General features: G+C 42.7%; 1 long non-coding RNA gene across 4 annotated transcripts in view; it reads right to left on the bottom strand.

Annotated features, from left to right (window-relative positions):
• LOC144773384 (uncharacterized) overlaps nucleotides 1-23063 on the bottom strand; it is an 898081-nt gene that overhangs the window by 97973 nt on the left and 777045 nt on the right. For 3 of the 4 annotated variants that reach the window (XR_013599969.1, XR_013599968.1, XR_013599970.1), the window contains exon 7: nucleotides 5170-5232. This is a non-coding gene — a long non-coding RNA (uncharacterized LOC144773384). The remainder of the gene's footprint in view (nucleotides 1-5169; nucleotides 5233-23063) is intronic. The other variant, XR_013599971.1, reaches the window with a different exon arrangement.

The raw sequence follows: 23063 nt of genomic DNA, 5'->3' as shown, positions 1-23063 counted from the left end.
GACACGAGTTAGAGGCTGTGAAGAGTAGTGGTGTGCGTTTTGTGGTGGCAGTCTAGGTAAATGAAGGGTGGAAATTTGTACATCCCAATGTGATGCTGTATGTATCGCTTAAGTACGATGTGTGGATGGCACTGCGGTAGCATTATATATATTTTTTGTGTTGTTTTTTTTGTTGGATTTGTGGGGATACTTCTGTTTATTATTGTTTACGTATAATGATGATTCAATATATGATCGCATTTTTTATGTGTATGCCTTAATGTGTTTGAAGAAAAAAAAAGTAGCCCAAGAAATCAGAACAGACACAGAACTGTTTTTCAAGAAAAACTTAGGCTCCGTAGCATCAACAGTTACACTCTGGGAGGTGTATAAAACAGTCTTGTGAGACAGGGCCCAGAACATAATCGCGTACAAAAACAGAAGGGAGAAAGAAGAGATGGAGAAACTTGAATCACAACTTCCCCAAATTGAAAATAAAATGGTAAAGTGACACCTCTCTGCTGCAAAAGATGTTAGACCTCCGTAAGGAAAATCAAACATTAGCTCAACGAGAGGCTCTGGCGACAATTCAGGTCACGTACCGACACCTATACGACACCGGTGACAAAGCAGGTAAACTGCTGACATGGCTAAGCAAGAAACAGAAGCACGATGGGTAACACAAATAGCTACAGAGGAGGGCCAGAAATCCACACACCCACAGACATAGCTAACGAATTTTCACGCTATTATGAGGCCTTCTATGAGGAGCATCCGTTGGCAAAGGAACCACAAATCGAAAGATATCTCTCTGAAATTTGTATCCCCACCCTAGATAAGGCAGACACCCAATCACTAGAACAGGAACTAACACTAGCAGAGGTATGAGAAGCGATAGCTTTGCTGAAACCTGGGAAAGCTTCTGGCCCCAATGGCATACCGTCGGAACTTTAGAAGCAGAACACCTGTTCGGCGTATTTCAAGAAGCCCAAGACATGGGCACCCTCGCACATGATCTCAGAAGTGCCATAATAGTAGTAATAATTAAACCAGGCAACACATCCAGGAGCTGCAGCTCATACGGACCCCCATCACAGTTAAATAAAGAAAACAAAATTCTGGCGCTCATACTAACCCGTAGACTAATGGTTAATAACTAATCTCATACACCATGACCAGTCTGTTTCATGCCCAAAAGGTCCACAAGATTAAATCTACGCTGACTGCCTAATTGGCTTGCAGTGGCAAGTAACATGAAACAGGCAGGCAGAAAGGGCCCCCCTTGTACCCCTGACATGGGACATGGTCAGCAGCTATGGTGCCCCCCTACATATCCCTGCACCATGTGCCAGGCACTGCATGGTGCCTGCCACGTACTGCAGGGATATGTAGAATGTCCCTTTTTTGCATTGTGGCGGGTGCTGCAGCCAGAAGCACCTGCCACAATGCAAAACATAGGCAATGCAACCGCCTCGGGGGCGGTTGCATCGTAATTCTTACCGTGGGACTGCCGCCTTCTAGGCGGGTGGTCCCAAATATGAAACGATGTACGACGGACTGAAGTACGTTCGCCATCGTAATCAGCCCCTTAGTTTTACATCACGCCTTGAATCTTCAATGATCATGCACTGTATAGATAAGCAACTGGTTGCTTTGAGTGATGGAAATTATGTTTTGGAACTTGACTTTGTCAGCAAAGATTCTCAAATTTCAGAACTTTAGAGGATATGCCACGCCTCATTTTACTGTTTATACATTTTACTTTATCAAAAATATATTTCACAGAGCAATACAGCAATTCATTTAAATATTAATTAACTTACAATATGAAGTACTTTATCCATTAAAAATATTAAAATGTACCGGGCAGCTTTAGGTCAATACACTCATGGCACATTTATTTGCCTGACACATTTTCAAGTTTTCTTCATTTCCATTTCTAAATCAGAACTCTTGACAAACAAGAGTCATCATGTTACTAAAGCATGCTACATGCGGAGAGCCACAGCTTTATATATCACTATGCCCAAGTCTGAACAAAGCCAAGCAAGGCAAATGCCTAATAATCAGGTGTTTCTAAAGCATACAGACTTTGGTTACAGTGCGAGAAGTTCCAGTGCAATTCAAAAGCACATTTCACCTTCTAAATTTGAACACATTGTTGCAAACGTTCCATCAGTTTGAACTCTAGGGTGGAAGTCTTTCTCAACTGTTTCTGTTCCTGTTCTGGAAGAAACTATGCTGCATCTTCATCTGCACATTTACAGGATTATTTCTTGCATATATATTAAGACTGCTTCTTCTTTGCATCTGTTTGTTAACAAGTGGCAAATTATGAGTGTTTGATGTGTATAATGTTGCAACCTCCCCTTTTCTAGTCCGACCTCCTGCTTCACTCTTGTACATGTGCCATTATGTAACTTATCATGTTGCTTTAAGAATTGTCTACATTTTTGCATTAACATGTCTAGAAATTTCTCTCTTCCAAAATGTTCTATTATGTCATTTGGTGAAGACAGACCAATACAGGACAATGCTATGATATCGTATTTTGGCAATTTAAATAATTGTGGACTACTTTGACCATTGTGCATGGTGCCTAATATTTCTTGCTTGAACTAAAGTCACTACCTTAAAACATGGTGATGACAAAGGGAAAAGCAATCCATTTATGCAAACTTAATGGTACGGTGGATCATTTTGGAAAATTGAGATTAAGAGACAAAGCTTCAGGTTAAATAGTGTATGCACTTTTAGCATACACCTATGTGGAAGGTAAAACATAGTTACACAGTTACAAAATTACATTCTTCAGTGTCACCGACAGTGGAGGCCTAATATTAGTAACCACTTATATACACGATTGTTGAATCATCATTTTATTTGCAGTTAATTTCACTTTCTGTGTCTGTGATGAGTTATCCACTGATGGCTCAAGTGTGCTCCAAGGAAAGCTAGAAGGTTGTACAGTTAACTCCCAGGGTGTAATTCTAAACCATACAACCTACTACCTCAACCCGGATGCACACAGCTTCCAACGCTGAGTAAAAAACTCTGCTTTACATTGTCCCAAGTGTTTCAAACAAGGCAATCAAAATCTTGTGCAGTCTCCTGTATGATTACAATTTCAAAATGTAAGAAAGGTTATTTGGTGGGTGCTCTCAACATAGAATGAAATGTCCATCAATTGCCATGACTTGGTGAATGACCTCACCGATCCAAAGGTCATTTTATACATTCCTTTCAATTACTGAAAATGTGCTAAAAAGCAGGAACAAAACATCCTCTTGATATCTACAGTTATTGCCTTTGATTTTTTCAAGAAACTATAATTTATTCAACAATTACAGTACATAAAAATCAAAACATGTTACATAATGACCCTACTTTGGTTAACCAGCATTGAATCAAAATTGTGGAACACATTATACTAATAATGAAACTAGGAAAAATAATACAGGAGTGAAAACAGGCATTCCACATTTAATCTGATCCCACTACGTATTAAGGTATCAGCAGATATTTTGATGCTCAAGGTTGGGCCATATTACCAAACTGACATAGACCCATAGAAGCGAACTTGTGCAGTACAGTTCACCACAAGATCGGATCTACGGGTTAATGACAATTGGCATCACACAGTATGTTCCATGAGAAAGTATTGGACACAAAAGAAAGCAACAGCACACAGTACCATATATGACTTGGAAGGGAAAGGAGAATTAACAGTAAACATACACTTTTGGAAATTATGAAATATAAAACAGACGATCAAAAATCATATAACTGTTTAAACATCTGTTTAGTTGCAACACTAATGGAGGCAAACTTGTCATTATTGTTTTAGTAAAATTGTACAAAGTTATGCTGGTTAATTTATTTTAAAATGGCATCAGACATATAAACAATTGAAAATGAAACAATGTAATTAAATATGTTATTAAGCAGTGTTTACATAGCTGCTTATGTTTTAAATCTTGATATTATATTGTTATTCCTGCATTAATCTGTTGACCTGTTCGACTATCCTTAGAAACTGAGCAAAATAGTTGGATCACAATTTTGAGTTTCCTTGTGTGGCATATTAATTTAAATGTTGGCTATTTTGTTTAGCAGCAAGTGTATTACTGAGATTGTTCTAATACCTCTTATAGTCAAGTAAACAAGTTGGGAGCAAGTGGCATATATCTGGTCGTCGACCTCTCAATGTAACATAGATCATTTTGTGCTCTTTGGAAATGTGAATTGAAATTGGTGAATGCAACATATGGAAACCACTTATATTCACACCATAAGCCTGAAATGTTTAACCAACAACATATGCCGTTTCAAACGTTTTTTAAACAAATACATCTTTGTTAAATAAATCCTGTAGATAAACATTTTTCAGTTGCCTGTCAAATGGTTTTTGAATAACAGTGACCATAAACCATTAAATATAACATCTGAAGGGACAAAACTATTTTGTAAAGTATTTGTCTTTCAAACAGTACCACGTCACATAATATCACTAGCATATATGGATAACCAATACCATGCTTCACATCTACAAAAATCCAATTTAGTTTAAATGATCTGATACCATACTTTAAAACATATTTACAAGTATATTATTAACATGGCTTTTTCCTGGTGGTGGTCAGTTTTGCCACTGCACAAAAAAAGCACAGGACCTATATTTTCAGCTAACAACAATGGATAGAATTTTTTTTCCAAGTTTGACTCAAACTAAAAAGCAGCCTTTCATTACCCGTATGTTGCACTTGAATGGATTTGATAATTAATTGCATTATGGTGCTATTCCACATCTAATGAATATTTACAAAAGCCTCCTGATCAATAAACGTTCATAGAAAATGTTATGATAGCTAAACTGGCACAGATGCAAGGTTTCGGCTGCATTCATAAACAGCACATTTGCTATACCACCTTTATTGTGAATTTAATAACAAGGTGCATGTGTGAAAATCTAGTTCTGATTTGCAATGCAAAAAATGGAAATGGGCATGCAACTAACAGGTCACGAATGCTGTATAAGTTTGGTATAATATCTACAGTGATCTTCAAACCTTTCCACATAAATTACCCAGTAAAAAACTAAATTCATATGACTTTAAAAATAACAATAATGCTACAGTAATTTTCATTTGTATTTAAACCATGTAATATTTACGAACTTAATGTATTTACCTTGGTTAACTTCTGATCATATAGGTCTTCAATTTTCAACTTGGATGCCAGGTTTTGCAACTGCTGAAACAATTAAAAATAGTTGGTTACAAATACAAAAAATATACGGAAAATCTTCTTCTATTGGCCAGTTTTTCGCTCAAGAAACAAAAAACATGCCAAGAAATGATTAAAAAAACATGAAGAGCTCTCACAACAAACACTACAGCCAGTGTAAATATATTACTTTGATGAACATTTACACATGTGGGGCACTGAGTTATCAAATCAAAAGTTGATGAAAAAAGGCTGAAATAAGCTAACACTTTCCGATAGTCAGATATTTTATAAAGATGACAGTTTTAGAAGTCTGAAAGGCTAGAAGAATATTGTACTTTTTACAAGAAAAGGAGCAAAATTGGCAATGCCACCAATACATTAAAAAGGCACATGTAGTGCTAGTAATAACATCACACTGGTCACACTTTTTACCAGAATGAACTGCTCTGCAGCTCCCTCAAAGCCGAAAGCAGTTTGTCCCTATAATGCGAAGAACGTGTTGTCTGTTACTATGTTCTATGAATCTTCATTGAAAATGCTCAAAACTAAATATTTTCAATGCAGCCAATATCTTTGTAATAATACTTTACAATAAGTAACAGTATGGTGAAAGTTTTTGCTAGCCATTTCATCATGAATTAGTGCACATGAAAAAACATGTTGCATTTCCACTCTACCGTAGTCAAGTATTTCAAAAGACAATAGCTGCTGTGTCCTGAAAATACACTGCAGTGTCCTAACAAGCAAGTTAATCTTTGCACTTTCTTTTTTATTCACAAAGTGATTAACCCTTTATTAATCAAAGTGAATCCTAAAGTAGACAATTAAAAATCAACCCGTATCCCTTCGTTTAGGTTCTGGACACTTTAACAGCTTTGTCTGCTGTCCACTTATTCTGCAATCTGTATTCAACATGTTTTCACCAAACCACTCAAGACAAAGGTTTTTTTCTAATGAAAACACTTTTTCCTGGAAAAAGAGAACTAAAGCTAACCACCTTATTAAACTAGAATTATATTCAGTACTTCCATTACTAGAAAGCTGTACAATTTTAGAACCATTTTATAAGCTGATTGGCGAGAGCATGAAAAAAAATTATTTCAGTGTTGAGAAGTTTCTTTTCAATATCCAAGAATTCCCCAAAAAACAACACTACAAGCAAATGTACATTTAATCCTATTTGTCTTTCAAAGCTATAATCATAAGGCTAACAATCACTTTGCCAATTTGGACTTTAATAAGACAGCTATGACAAGAATTTTTGTATGAGTCTGTATTTCATCTCATTTCATTTTCTTTCCAGGAATATTAGATCAGTGGTAATTGAATACAAAATGCCTACTAGTAAAGTGTGTGCAACATATTAAATATAGCAATATTATGAAGCAATTTATGTAAAAGCAGCTGGCTAATAATAAAAGACAAGGATATACCTGAAATATTGGGACATTTTCAACAGGTTGATGGTATTGCTAGTGTAGCAATACTGATGTAAAGGCTTTAACAGTTAAAAATCCCTTGGCAACATTGAGTTATTGTGGTTGGAGTAGATCTTTCATGTCTTCTTCATGTCTGTGTAGCCACACATGTCATTGTCCTTCTTGAAAAAATGAGGGTTTCTCTTACTTCTATAATCCTGTGTTTAGAACAAATTCACATTTGTTTCCTCCAGCATCCTTCATTTTTCGTTGAAACAAAATGTAGGGTCCCGCCTCCCTTTTTGGTTATTCTTTTCAAAATTCTAAGCACAAAGCACTGCGCAAGAGCTTCACCAATCCTTACTGCTACTGTCGGCACGGTTGTAGATGTAGGAGACACCAGAAAATTCACAGAGCCTGTTCTGATGTTATAAATGCGATTCGCACAGATCTGCCGAAGCTAAAGGGTGAAAAGGCAGGGTGCCAGTATGCTACACAGCACTGCAATGATCTCATGTTCGGTACTGTCGCCCAGTTGAAGTGCCTGTTCCCAGGCAGATAAAAGTTTCTTTGTTGCATCTTAGAGAGCTTGCTTTGAAAAGCCCTTCGATGAAAAATGGAGCCAGAAGTTATGACATTTTATAATAAAAAATGTTTCTTGGTATTCTGTATTGAATCTCCGATTCCAGACACAGGACCGAGCTGCAGAATGTATCAGGCGTGAAAGGGACAGCCTCCTGGTGGTCAGCCAAAAAGCCAGAAAAAAGGCAAAGCTGTGCCCTGCGGCTTCGTCGCTTGCTGAGTCTAGCTAAAGTCAAGTATTGTAATCCGCCATTTTCCGAACTAGGTAAGAAAGGAGGAGAAGAATTCAGAACGGGTGCTGCTTTCCAAGTCTCCCTTGGCACCATCACAAAATCTCAGTCATAAGGTCAGATGACACAGTGCCAAGTGCAGAGTGCATTCCCATAAAGTATTCTGCTGATGCTGCGGAGGCAGCTATTGTGTAGTTTATACCCTAAGCTCAGCCCTCTCTTCATTGAATTAGCTGAAAAAATGCATCACCTTTGGGGGCTGGGAGTCATGGAAACATCTACCTGGCAAGTTGCCCACTTTTTCTGCCCATGAACCAGCGTTGGGATTGTGCTGTCTAATGAAATGATGACTAGGAATGTGAATAGTCGTCCACAGTAAATCTGATTCCTACATTGCCTGTGCTATTTGCACAACAAAACCCTGGCTTCTTCTCTAACATAAAAAGACTTTGTTGGCTGAATGCAACAGTTAGCAGTCTGAGCATGCCTCGCCTGCTTTTCCCTTCTTAACATGCCTTTAAATATTTCCAAAATGAAAGTTGTAATGCAAAAAACATGATAATAAGACAGTTGTGCTAGACTGTTTTGCTTTCTCTGCTCAAAATTGCTCTGTGTGTGTTTGTTTGTAGATTTACAAAGCCCGAACATAGCTACAAAGAGATAAACAATGGGGTGAAGTAAAATGCTCCTTCTCTTTACTTCTTTTTAGACTCAGTATTATTAGATTTAACAAAGGCCAGCCTCTCTTTTGCTTATAAGGCTTCACTCTTTTTTTATTTTTTATTAATTACCAGTTGAACAAGAAAACAAACAAGATAGCAGAGATGGGGGGGGACCAAAAACAATGGTTAACAAGAAAAAGTAAAGACAAAAATATAAATATAAGAGCACAGTCAATAGCAAAATGAAACATAATACATTAACCCAGAGAGAGACCAAGTGTCTAACCAAGATGTAGAATTTTCCTCACAGAAATAAAACTAAAAAAAAGAAAAGCATGTACTAAATAATCATAAATATGTGGAGGGAAACGCCATAAAAAAAGGAAGAAATAACAAGAATGGGCCTATGCAGACATGTCATGTTGAGCAGCTACATTGGCCAACCAGTCCAAGACAGGGTCCTAAATCCGAATGAGCTTTCTCCTGCACGAATCATTTTCAATTAGAGCAATCTCCAGTCTACTTATACTCAGGAATTCATGCCAACAGATCTAGGGATCAGAAGACTCACTAGACAGCAAAAATAGTGGCAGAACCAGTCTTGCTGGGGAGATGGAAAAGAAGTATAAGGCTAATAGATAAGGGAGAGTAATTGGTGAATGACCCAACATAATAAACTTTGGATTCACTACCACTTCAAAGTTTGCGATCTCACAGAGGTTACCGAAGACAAATCCCAATACAAACACAGTACGGAGCAAGATGCAAAAACATGAACCGCATTAGATTTTGCAGATCCACAGCAGAACACCGGTCGTCTGATCGAAGCTTTATTACAAAGAGATGATGAGGGGTATAATGCCAATCGCTAATACATTTCAGGTGATGTACTTTAATACATTATACATTCAAGGCTAGGTGAAACTGCACATTGCTGTGCCTAAGGTCTGCAGCCATTATTTCAGTGTTGAGGAGAGAGCTCTACTTATCTGGGGGCAGCTGGAATGGGTTAACCATGTTATTCTGTGATGATCGATAGATCCCCTTGCAGACCAGCCTGGTGTTTTTCTTTAGAGGACCATTTCTTATAAGGTCGAAACCGGGGCTATCAATACAGTGATGATCTTCATACTGAAGACTAAAGATAAAATGCCTCATCTGCAGGTGCCTAAAGAAGACAGTGGATGGAAAAGAGAACTGTTGCTGTTTGCTAAAAAATGAAGAGAAAAAGCCTGTTAATAATAAGTGTCCTAGGTTGCTCTTTCCCCAGGCCACCCTGAAGCCCTCGTGAACATAATAAGGGAAACTGGGATTGTGGCCCAGATATGTACGCTGATTGAGTACCTGAAAAAACCTGCTTATATGAGTTCCAGATAAGATGAAATACTTTTAGAGTCTCGAAGTGGGTTCGCATAAAGTATGCAGTGAACAAAATCCTCACTCTTGGGACTATAGAATAACAAAGAGGTAAGAATTCATGGAACATACGGCCTTAAGGCCACAATCCCTATCCCAATACTAACTGCATATGTGAAAAAAATGACACCGGATACGAAAACCTAATAATTGGGAGTAAAACCCAACGATCTTCCTTAGGTTGCTGTAAAAATTTAATTTTACAACGAGGCTTCTGATAACCCCCAGATAAACTTCTTCTATAAGGCCTCCACTTTAGTGAAGAAGGCCACAGGAAGAAAAAGTGGGATACATAAAAAGAAAAATACAGGCACATGGGAGGATAATCATCTTAATAAGGTTACAATGCCCGATGAGTCCCAAGTGGAGACGATTCCACTTCAAAAGAACATCGAAAGAGTGTTGAAACAGCTTCCAATAATTATTCTCAAGGATCTCGAAAGAGTCAATCAAACCCTGACTGCCGGATATAACTTTTGTTTGGCCTGGGCAACTTCTGCTTGGCCCAGGCATCTAGGAAAGTTTTGTTACCCAGCTCTGCTGGCCCCATGCCCGAGGAGATAGATGGGCCAGCAGTCAGAAATGGGTCCATTGTTCGTTGTAGGTGTGGAGTTGTTGTGATAATGCGGAGTTCCTTATTGGAGAAATATACATCATGGGCGTTATCAGCTGAGGAGTCGTCCACTATTTCATGAGTGCTAAGGGCAGAAGCTGGTGGGCAAACAGTGACTTTTTTCTTTCTTAACCCACTGTGGGTATTCATGCTGCCATCAACCTGCTTGCCAGGAAGTACTCGCTTTCTCTCCACCTTTGGAGGAGTATGTGGGATGTGTAAGTTATCAGTTTCAACTCGGCTCCTCCCTTCCTCCCCCCTTGACAGGCATCCTGATTTTGATCCTAAACACAGCACTAACACGCAAAAATGCTGCTGGAGCCGCCAAGCCCAGGGCAGAGTCTAAATTAAAGGTATGCTGACCAAGGGATCCACTTAATATACCCAATAAATTATCCGCCAGAGAAACCTGCACAAGACTTAGTTGACCCGGGTTAAACTTAAGTTAGTGGTAATGATTCTAGTCTAGTGGCAAGCAGACAGCCTCTTTCCCCACTTGGCATAAGAAAAACATTTGAAGGGGAGCTAAAAACCTGGTTCCCCTCTTCCACCCAGTCCAACACACTGTGTGTTTTAGGAGAAGACATGCACCGTTTCAGCTTTTCTCCTGTCCGTGAGCCAGCAGGAAGTCTCCGAGCCTCAGGAGGTGGAACCAGCCCGAAGCCCAACCCAGTCGGCAAGCATCAGGAAGAAGCCAGAAAGGAGAAACAAGAAGAAGGAAGACTCCCACCACAACTAACACTCCATCAGGACATCCCTGAATCTGGGTTGTCGGCGCCGTCATGGCCTCCCATGTAGAGAGGCCAACAGCGTGGAACCCGATCCAGCTGTCGGACTGGCAGCACTGTCAGGAAACCATGGGCCGGTAGTTGTTAGAAGAAGCAAGGTATTCTTAACCGCTTGATGGGGGTTTAGGTGCAACTCATTATTAGTCTAAGTGGCCATGGGCAGCTGGACCTCCGTGCTGGCTCAGCCATGGTCCACCATCTTTCAGAAGATCGCTTATGAGGTTTCTCACCTTCTGAAACCTTATTAATAGGTTATAATTACCATCTATCGACTGTACTCAGCACACTATGTTGCAACAGTCCTCCTCAAAATCTATTCTGAAAGAGACCACAATGCACTACAGTAATGTGAACTTATATACTCTCTGCGTGAGTAGATGCTTTTTTCATCAACCGCAATTTCAAAGAACAGGTGAAATAAGTTGAACCTGCAATGAATCAATCTCTTGGGTAAAATAAACAATTAGATTAGATGTGAGGGTGCCTGTTGTAAAGTGTGTTATTTGCCCTTAAAGGGCTCCTATTTGTGTCTTCAGAACATCAGTGTCAGCCTACACGTAAATCTCCATTCTTCTCATTTAAAAGATAACTAGCGTATCCTCTTCCTAAACACTAAAATGATAGCTCTCAATCTAAATGTTATCAAGTTTGCACCAATGAGTAGACACGTTCCATACAATAAATATGTTCTATTCAGGCCTATAGTTATACTGCAACAGATCTTAGGAAAATTCAAGGAAGGATCTGAAGAAACTAAACTTACTCCTTGTTGAGGTAATCTTCCAAACTATAATGTCAATGTGAAGAAACAAACTTAACGAAAAGCATCCAGCTGCAGTGTTGAACTTGACTTTCAATCTCTTTTACGTAATTTCTGCTGTTTAAAAAAAAATGCTGTTCTATGCAATGATTGTTCCTTGACCGTTATTACCTTATAATTGACCACATGAATTAGGAGATTTTCTTCATCATTTTTATGCTACATTTTTCCCGGAATTCCTAGCCCAGACTCTGTTTGCCTTTGAGAACTCCCTATCCTCAGCATCTACCGAAACAGAGGATATGCCAAGATCGTGACAAGGACAGAAACTCATCATGGCTGATCAAAAATTTAAGGAAAGACATTGGGAAATACACTAATGTAAAGGATGAGGAGGGGAGGTGATAGGACTTTCTCATAGAAAAACTCGGGTTTTAGACAATTTGCTGACTATTATTTATCCTGCATATACAATGTATTTATCATCTATTCAATGCTGTCAACTTCTAAAGAAGAAATGATAAGAAAGAAATGCATTTAATGTAAACTAAAATGTTCCAAAGATTAATCCTAATGCAACATGTTTTGGCTATCCAGTTTATGAAATATGTGAAAGAGTATTCTAGAATTAAAAGCGTCAATTTTTCCTCATTATTGTCGTTGGTGAGCAATTTCGGTTCACTGACAGACTATCGATGTAACAATCATCGATGTAAAAAATATTGAGGAAAAAATATCGACTACAAAAATATCGACTCCCATACCTTTACAGGTAAGTACAAAAATATTGACTTAAAAATAAAGAGGTAAAATATATAGATGTAAAAAATAGCAATTTAAAAATATATATAATATAATATATATTAAATATTAATAATATTTTTACCAATAATTTAAAACAAAACAAAAACATTCTAAAATAAATTAAAACATAAACTATTAAAAAAAAAAACTAACATTTCCCAATACAATAAGTGTAACAGTAGGGAAAGTGTGGGATAGCAAAATAATTAAATGTACTATTCCATCTTCAGTGAGTGCAACAGTAGGGAAAGTGTTGGATAGCGGAGGGGAAAAAATCCCAATCCAGTTATAGCAACAGTAGGGAACGTGTTGAATAGCGGAGGGGAAAAAATTATTATTCCCACTCCAGTGAGTGCAACATTGGGGAAAAAGTTGGACAGCAGAGAAACAAACATTTGACAATGACCAGTACTTGCACAGAAGAGAAGAAAGTCAAACTTCAGCACCTGGGCTATTGCTCCAGGGACCAGCATGAGAAATATTGTTACGGTTCTACACTCAAGCATCAAGGATGCTTGCAATTGCTTGTTACAACAGGAGCCACAAGTTTAGAAGGGGATCCATGACTTGGTTTGAAATACTTTTCTCAATCACTACTTTCTCAAATGCGCTACAATTAAGAATAAGTATGCAGGTTCATATACAACATCATGTGACCAATGTTAGATCAGTTGAAACGGCCACAACATATCCAACAGCTGTTATTCTCCTCCCACCTCCAAAGGTGTTTTACAGAATGTAAAAGGAGTGACTCTTCAATGACAGTTTGTGTCCCTCATTTCCAAAAAGGCATGAGAATGATCATATGAGGAAGTTATCGCTACCCTAAAGCCCGGTATTGCGTGCTTTGAAACTGGTAAGCAGAGCCACCTTGCTTGTAACTACCTTTAAGACTGTATGGACCTATAGACTGTATGGGCACTGGTGAAAGAAGTTTTCATACCAACAACTTGCTGACTTCAGAGCAATTTTCATAACACCAAAGAGCAGACTGATAGAGTAACAAGTGTCCTGGTACTGATATTATATGGTGTCCCATGCTTGGGTTTGGATGTGTCCCTTTTTTTTTACCATACTTTATAAAAAATCCCCATGTACTTCTCTAAGTAGAGACGAGTGAATGGAATTGCCCTGGGATGGGTGATATTGTGCTGGGTCAAATGACTGACTGGCAAGAAGAAGCATCCACAAGGGATGTGAGGATACTTCCATGCTGGTGATATGAAGTAGTACATGGTCTTTTCAATGAAGTTCTATGGTCATACGTGTTTTCATCCCTAATTTCTAACCAACGTTCATTCCTTTCTCCTCCACAGTTTATCTTTACTGCATGCAAAGGCTAACAAAGAGGAATATAACAACTTTGATGAAAAGAAGAGCACTGCTCTCTTTTTACCGAACTGTCCAATGCCAACTCCAAGCTACATATATTTCCACATACTGAACTATATGTGTTTGGGGGTTTGTTTGTGTGAGTGTGTCTGTGTGTGTGGTGTGTACCTAGATTTCAGACTACAGAAATTGGACTGTGTGCAGGATAAGAAAACAAAGAAACAATTATTTTAACCGGCTTAGAGGCACACGAGAGGCTAATAGCTTAAGAGGACCTACAAAGGTTGTTTAATATTTAAAAAAGGGAAAATTTGGGTTTTAGTCCGACACAAGTCATTATGGTTACCAAATACGGCAGCATAGGAATGGCAGATGGTTGATTAAATCTTTTCTGAGGAGTAGTGCCTAGATCTCTCTTTGGTGTTGGTGTCTGACATGATACTCATCGGAGTAATGGTGTAATGCATAATGTAAGAAAGGAACAAGGGTAATTTCTTCAAACGAATCTTCATTTGATCCTTTGCCTGAAACATTAAGGCTATGCAGTGATTTAAGACAGACAAGCTTCAAAAGGCTAAGGGTCTGATAAAGAGTTTGGCGGTCCATAGAACTGCCGAATCTGTGGTGGTGGTCCGACAACCTCGCACTGGGGAACTGCCTGCCATTTCACAGCGGTGGCAGTAGGACCACCACAAGACAGCAGGCACTGCGGGGATCAAGGATCCAGCTGGGCTGGCGATCTTTCCCCTGGCATTAATATACTGGCATTATGGCAGCCGGCACCGCCGACCAAATTCCGAGTGCACAAGTTACTACTGGTGTAACGATAGATCTGTAAGAGACATTATTTAGTGATAGATTCCTTCACTTAGAATATCCCCAGCCGTCAGACTGGATCCAGAAAGTTTTTCGTCAGCAGTATCCCTGCGCGTCGGAAGGTGGCGTTGTACGGCCCCGCATCCGTCGCTGGCGTCGTATGCATCGAGATGACGTCACAGAGCCTACTTAGGCGCCACCCATGCACGCTGACGTCAGTTCTGTACACGACTTCCTGCGCCAGGAAAACAGAGCCATGTAAGAAACTGACCACTGTTGCCATGAAACTAGGGACCTGAAAGGGATGACCTTAACCCTAGAAATCAGTTCGCAGAATGGGGAGGATGGGTGGGGCGGTAAGGAATCTATCACTAACTATTGTCTCTTACAGATATATTGTAACACAAGTAGTAACTTGTGCATCTGAAAGAGACACGTAAGTGATAGATTCCTTAACTTAGAATAGATACCCCAGCAATACCAACCCCGGTGGAGGGTCTGCGAACATGATTACACCAGAAAGTCACGGAGAACAGAACGACCAAAGAAGCCATTTCTCCGGACTTGACTGTCAAGGCAGTAATGCTTGGTAAACGTGTGGAGCGAGGCCCACGTAGCTGCCTGACAAATGTCCTGCAAGGGAAAGCCGCATTCCAAGGCAGTAGTGGCTGCTGTTGCCCAGGTAGAATGGGCACGCAGCCCCACAGGAGGCTCCGCTTGTGCACGGCCCTACCTTTTTTGGCACCCACGTAGCCAACAAAGACTGGTCGTCCACCTGGAACTGTTGTGTGCGCTTGAGATAGAACGAGAGCGCATGTTTTGGTTCCAGACGGTGGAGCCTCTCTCCCTCTTTCGAAGGATGTGGAGGCGGGAAGAAGGTGGGCAAAGTGATGGTCTGCCCGATGTGGAAGGGCGTGACGACCTTTGGCAGGAAAGAAAGACGGGTCCTTAAAACCACCTTGTCCGGATGAACAGAAAGGAAAGGAGGTTTAGAAGAAAGACCCTGGAGCGCACTCACTCTTCTGGCAGAGGTGATAGCTACCAGGAAAGCCGTCCTGAGAGTGAGAAGATGTAAGGGACAGTTATGAAGGGGCTCAAAGGGAGTGCACATCAGATAGGTCAAGACAAGATTTAAGTCCCATTGAGGCATTATGAAAGGCACGGGAGGTAAAGTGTGTGTAATGCCTTTGAGGAAACGATTAACAACCGGGGACTTAAAAAGAGAAGGCTGATCTGGAAGCCGTAGAAAGGCGGAGATGGCCGAAAGATAACCTTTGATAGTGCCCAGAGCAGAGCCCTGCTGGGCCAAAGAGAGAAGGAACAGTAGGACCTCGGAGAGAGGGACAGAAAGGGGATCCACAGCCTTAGCTGTGCACCATGCCACAAATGTGTTCCACTTGCAGGCGTATACCAATTTAGTGGAGGGAAACCCGGCTGCCAGAATGACATCACAGACTTCGGGAGGAAGATTGAAAGCTGTCAACTGTCGCTGCTCAATCTCCACGCATGGAGGTGATGCTGGACAGGTTCGGGTGGAGCAGAAGATCCTCCCGTAGAGGCAGTCGGATCTGGGGATCGATCGCCATGCTGAGTAGCTCGGGATACCAGTATCTTTGTGCCCAATCAGGAGCAAAAAGGATGACTTGGGCCCGGTCCCGCCGAATCTTCTTCAGCACTCTGGGCAGAAGTGGTATAGGCGGAAAGGCGTACAACAGACCGCAACTCCACTTGCGACGAAAAGTGTCGCCGAGCGAGTGCCGCCTTGGAAATTCCAAAGCGCAGAACTGATGACATTGCGCGTTCTTTTCGGTGGCGAATAGATCTAACCAAGGCTCTCCCCACTGCAGAAAGAGACCTTGCGCCACGTCCGAGTTCAGACACCATTCGTGATCCATCATGCATCGGCGGCTCAGTTTGTCCGCCCTGGCGTTCAGGGAGCCTGCCAGGTGTTAAACCACCAAGGTAAAGCCTTGATGTTCCAGCCATGTCCAGAGGCGCAGAGCTTCCTGACATAGGGTCCACGACCCCACCCCACCCTGTTTGTTGCAATACCACATGGCGGTGGTGTTGTCCGTGAACACCTGCACTACACTCCCCCAGACAGAGGGAAGGAATGCCTTCAGTGCAAGACGGATCGCCCGAAGCTCCAAAAGGTCCCCAGGAGGGACGCATCCGTCACCACTGTGTGCTCCGGTTGGGAAGCGAGAGGGATCTGCAATTGACCCAATCGCGATTGGTGAGCCACCACTGCAATTGTCGTGCAGTGCCCTTGAGATATGGACATGATCCGACAGGTTGCCCTGATGGTGTTCCCACTGGAACTTCAGGTCCCACTGCAGAGCTCGCATATGCCATCTGGCATGTTGCACTAGCAGGATGCAGGAGGCCATCAGGCCCAGGAGCCGGAGGGTCATCCTGACTGAAACCCAGGATAGAGGCTGAAAGATCGGAATCACAGCCTGAATATCCCAGACTCGCTGCTCGGGAGGATAAACCCGAAACTGTGTCGAATCCAGAACCGCTCCGATGAAGGAAGCTTCTGAGAGGGACTCAGGTACGACTTTGCCACGTTGATGGAGAACCCCAGCAAATGTAGGAGGTCGGCCATAGTCTGGAGGTGGGACACGACTGCCTGGGGCAAGCCCGCCTTCAACAACTAGTCGTAGAGATAGGGGAAGACTGAAACTCCTGATCTGCACAGATGAGCTGCGACCACCGCCATCTCATTCGTGAACACCCGAGGGGCACTGGTAAGGCGAAGGGGAGAACGGCAAACTGAAAATGCTCTTGGCCAACCGCAGGTAACGCCAGTGGGCCTTCAGGACGGGGATATGAAAATATGCGTCCTGCAAGTCCAACGCTACCATCCAGTCTCAAGGGTCGAGGGCAACCAAGACTTGAGCCAGAGTCAACATCTTGAACTTCTCCTTCTGGAGGAACCGATTGCCGTTCCTGAGGTCAAAGATGGGGCATAGGCCCCTTTTTTCCTTTTTGGGGACCACAAAGTAGTAGGAATAACAACCACGTCCTACTTCTGGCCCAGGAAGGCATTCGATGGCCCCCTTGGCCAAGAGGGCCGTTACTTCCTGTTGGAGAAGCACAAAGTGATCCCCGACATGCGGTGGAACTGAGGTGGGATGGCTGAAGGGGCAGACTCGAAGGGGAGGGAGTAGCCCCTTTGGCCGATTTGCAGCACCCACTTGTACGAGGAGACAGAACGCCAGTGGGGGAGGTGATGTCGAATCCTGCCGCCCACGAGCGTGGGGTGCACCCCAATGCTCAGACTAGGAAAGCTTTGAGGCGGATGCTGCTGGAGCGGAGGTGTACTGACCCGCACGCTGGTCCCCTGTGCCGCCACCGCGGCCACCACATCTGCGGCCGTGCTGAAGTTTGTTCTGCGCAGCCTTCTGGCTGAACGGACATGTTGTGGCACCCCTTCCATGGCCACGAAATGAACGAAAAGCAGACGTGACCGGGTGCATCGTGTGACTTGGCCGTAGCCCGAGTCTGTAAAACACTCCAGTGCACTGTCTGCCTTATCGCCAAACAGGCGAGTACCATCAAAGGGCATGTCCATATCATCAAAGGGCATGTCCATGAGGGAACTCTGAGCATTCCCCGAAAACCCCATGGACTGCAGTCAGGCATGGCGACGGAGGGCCACTGTCGTGGAGATCAACCTACCCAGTGAGTCTGCGGTGTCGAGTCCACATTGGATGGTGAACTTTGCTGCATCTTTCCCCTCAGCAACAGCCTGGGAAAGCACCGCCCGAACCTCCTCCGGACCCTGAGGTAGTGTCTGCGATACCGTGTCCCACACAGCGTGAGAGTAACGGCCCAAGAGGCATGCGGTGGTCACCAACTGCAGCCCCAAGCTGGCAGAGGAAAGCAATTTCTTGCCAAACTGTTCCAACTTCTTAGATTCCTTATCCTGTAGGGAATGCGCTTTGGGAAGTGGAGGCTTGGATGACCAGGCTCTATGGAGTTGGGTGGGTCGTTAAAAAGGCAGGGTCACCCGGTGCTGGGTGATGACGTCTGGCCACGTTCTTATCCACAGGAACCCCAGAGGCTGGTTTAGACCAGGTGCCCATCAACACATCAGTTAACGCCTCATTGAACGGTAACAGAGGCTCCATAGAGCTTGCCGCCGGCTGGAGGACTTCAGTGAGGAGGTTAGTTTTGAGAGTTACCGTAGGCAGATCAAGGTCAAGGGCCTCAGCTGCTCTACACAGTACCACAGTGTATGTGGCGCCCTCCTCCATGGCCACAGCAGGAGGAGAAAGACAACCAGGTTCAGAGGAGAGGTCAAGGCCACCTGCATCCTCCGACTCTTCCGCCCACTCCTGTTCCGACTCGCACGGCCGTGTAAGAGGGTCCTCAGACCCCTCCCAGTTGTCCCCCTCTTCCACTGCCCGTGGCGCAGGCTGCGGTGGCAGGGGAGGGACAGGGACTCTAAATGGTCAGCGCCAATCCGGCTTCATGTCCCAATTAGGGTCCCAACTTGGAGCAAAATTGTCCAGAAACCGGGCAAGGGTGGAGGTGGAGCAAATGGGACCCATTGTGGTGCCAAAAACAGAGCCGCGGGAGGCGCCGGGCCGGAGCTGCCAGCGGCGGACCTTGCGGCCCCTGGGCTGGAGCCGCTGGCGGAGAACCTTGCAGGCCCTGGGCCGGAGCCAACGGCGGAGAACCTTGCGGTGCTGGGGCAGGAGCCACCTGCAAGGCGGGCCCTCAGCTGGGACCGCGGGGCCTGAAGGGGCACCGGCGGAAGCCAGAGACCTGAAAAGGCTGTCCATGGCAGCAAGAAAATGTTGCACCTGGGCCGGAGTCGGATTTTCTTTCACCCAAACATTCAGATGAGAGGCTGCTCATGCCCCCAGCACTCCCTACTTGGCCTAGGTACACAGGAGGCTAGTTGGCAGATAACCATCCACATAATGCTCCCTTTGCTGGCCTATAACATTATATATAACTAGCAAAGGGAGCATTCTGATTGGCTAGCGAGCTCCAAATTTTCCACTTTGCGGGCTAATAATATAATGATACAATCATATCTTTTTATATTGCTTCACACCACACATGCTGTTTCTAAGCCATCGAAATAGCACAAAAAAACGAATTTATACAAAAAGACCCCGCTCCCCCCCCCCCCCCCCACTCCACCCCCGCTCCCACCAATATTAACAGCATGGGCCGCGGCAGCTGTCTTGAAAAGAACTGGGGCAGGGCTCTAGAAATCTGAAGGCACCTCTATTTGAGATATGTTATAGAAAGGAAAGAGGCAGAGGGTGATGTATAGGGCATCAGAATGAATTTAAAGACAGCAAAAGGTAGAAATGATAGATAACGGTTCTGAATGTTGGGGTGTTATACGGAATAAAGTAGCCTGCCTTATGTTTTACAGTTAGCAAAAATAATTGAATAGTTGTTCCGTGACAAGTTAAGAACATTCATTCCCCTAATATTTGCTAGATGAGGCTGTGGAATTTCCTTGTTAAATGTTTACGCTGTAATGTTTATGGCTGCCAATCAGCCTTTCTGTTTTTCATGCACATGTGAAAAGGATACAATCAAAATAGATGTACTCACTCATGTGTTTAAACGGTTCTTGCATAAATGTGCATCAAACATGCAACGGCTGAGGGCACAACAGTCTCCATTTTATATTAGTAAACGTCAGCTTGATTAGTGTAGTACACTATGTAATTGTTACTTTCACACACTTTTATTGGCGCAAGATGCTGACTTCACCTGTAAAAAGTTTTAAATAATAAAATAAAAGCATACGTCTGCTTAAGACACATAATATATTATGCAAGTTTTGTGCGAACTAGAGCATGCATGATTATTGCTTGAGTAGGGAATTTCCCTTAAAGTTATACGCACGCTGTTGGAACTATAAATATTCTCTACTCGTATTTTCGCACCTCTGCTCTAATGGACTATTTCCCGAAATGCATTCCATTAAAAGTTTTAAACCGATGTGGGTTCAGTGTTAAACACACACTTCATCTATTATCGCTTATGCTCACCAGATGTCTTAAAACAGCAACGTGTGCCATGTCAGCTAATTCTGAGGGACTGGTATTAATAATACACACAAGAGGTCCTTTAAAGATTCCAGCTCACATGTCAAGCAAGTAGCTACTTTCTCCATAGAATACATGCAGTAACCTATCGGAAAGCACACACCACATGTCTGACACGTTCTAAACCTCAAATAGATCTTTCACAGAACTTCATATTATACGCCAGCCCACTCCCCCACTCAACTTTATGCATCTGTGTTCCTCCTCTCTTTTTCTTTGTACTCTCACAAGCACTTGTGTTTTCTTCCCTTTCCAGTCAAGCAAGTGCATGTACCACCTTCACCCATGCAACTCACATCTTCTGACAATATTATCTGAAGATTGCAAAACGTTCTGCCCAAAAGCACTTATATCGCTCATTCCACTTTCGTGGAAAACCTGTCAATTCTGAGTGGTTTGCTGAAGCTAGACATAAAGGCACAAGAATAGGCAGAATTATGCAATCTGCTCTCCTTAGTATACTCAAAATGGCTAAATTGCTTTGCTGACTGCTAGAATACCACCACAAAATTGTACTATCATATTTGTCCTGGAAACTTTGTAGAATATTTCTTGGAATATTTTCTGGCAGTTTCGTTTAGCCACAGCGGACACCTTGAGCTGCTCTGGCAACAACTTCTATCCCCTCCAAGCCTTCAAACCTTTCAAGGCTATTTTGCCTTTTGGGCATGCCCCATTTGAGTACAGGCGTGAGGACCTGTACGGTTACATCTTCTATAAAGTAAATTAGATTGGTTTGTGTTATGAGCCTAGGCTGATGTGTTCAAACAGATTGGTTTGCTTTGGACGCAAAAAGAGATGGTACAGCACTGAAGAAGTATGTGAGAGCCAACCAGATGAGAGTGTCAAGGAGTTTTTTTTATAGATAACAAAGAGGCAGCTGTAGAGAAACTTGGGCAGTGCTTAATTTGAGACAGTGGTTGCAGGTGGGGCCCACCTCCATTCATTTGTGGAAATCATCACTTATTTTTCTTGATCAGAGTTTGACCCAGAGCAAGAGAGTGAAAAACACAAGGGGGAAAAGGAAGAAAAGAAAGAGAAAAAACTTGACAAAGGGAGAAAACAAGAACTTACAAGAATGAGATAAAGCAGCAAGGAGTGTATGGTGGGGAATTCAAGAAGCATGAGTTGGAATGAGGTCTAAGCACACTTGGGATTGGGCGTGCGAACATACAGTAGAGCCATCTGCAGACTTGTAGGCAAAACTTTGTGCCCCAGCACCTACTCTTTTACAAATCAACCATTGGGCTTGGGTATAGTTAAGAAGTGGCAGCTGGTTGAATGTTGGGGGAGGATAAGAGTGTGGCATGACACCAGTTTGTGCGGTGGGGCGAGTGCTGCCTTGGACGACTGTAAATACTCTAAGATAATAATTGTTTTACAGATTCCTGCATTAAATAGCGTACTATCTTACAGCCTATAGGCAGAAAGTGAGAGAGTAACAGGACAAGGTATATAAGATGCATGTGTATAATTAATGATCTTTTCCAAGGTAGAAAAGGGCATATTTGGGGTGTCGGCTTGTCTATGGCCAATGCATTTATTAGGGACTCACTGCTTGTGAATGGAGGAACTAGCCTTTTTGTCAGGTGTTCAGTGGTAGTGGTTGAGGTCATGAAGAATATCAGCTGCACATTGGAGATAAATGTGACTTCTAGGTTCTTCACTGTAGGTGTGGGTAATGAAGTGTCTGTGTGAAAAGCGATGGTGGTAGTGTGGAAGGTAAGGGCTGGCGAGGCCAGAAAATAGATTAATAAGTTTCTTGTTATCAGGAAACGAGAAACTGCCGTAGAGAAGTCTTATGAGAAAATAAGACGTGAGATGATTTAATTCAGGGTTGACAGAGGTACTCTATGCATCTCAACTGCGACCCATAGAGAGCAAGGCAGTGAATGAGTGGGTGAAGGGAAAATAAGAGCTAAGGAGATTGCATACAGTGGCTTAAGGCTTCACAAAAAACACAACCACATGCATTCTGTGTTCTGTGATTTGCAAACACACACCAACACAGTGACACACACCGACAGACACAAGAACAAAAAGTACAAAGTAGTTCACGCTTTGACTCGCATACTTTCTGGACACCTAATGTCTGACACCTATACCACTTTGCAATACTGGCTTAAAAATGGGTTGCTTTAATATGTATAATTGTTTAAAACTGCAGAGCTCGAGCCTAGTCCAGGAATGGTAAGCAATGAGTGTGTTAGAATCGCAGTTGACAGATCTCCTTCGCGGTGTCTGACATCTAGCAGAGCCCTCACGTATGGCTTGCAGGATAAACACATTCATGATGAGAAGTTACAGAGCCTTAAACATGTTGAGCCATGAAAATGTAAGCTGCGGCA

Source organism: Lissotriton helveticus, chromosome 8, assembly GCF_964261635.1.
Source record: "Lissotriton helveticus chromosome 8, aLisHel1.1, whole genome shotgun sequence".
Taxonomy (NCBI): Eukaryota; Metazoa; Chordata; class Amphibia; order Caudata; family Salamandridae; genus Lissotriton; species Lissotriton helveticus.
The sequence above is the reverse complement of the archived record's forward strand: the minus strand, read 5'-3'. Positions and strand labels throughout refer to the sequence as shown.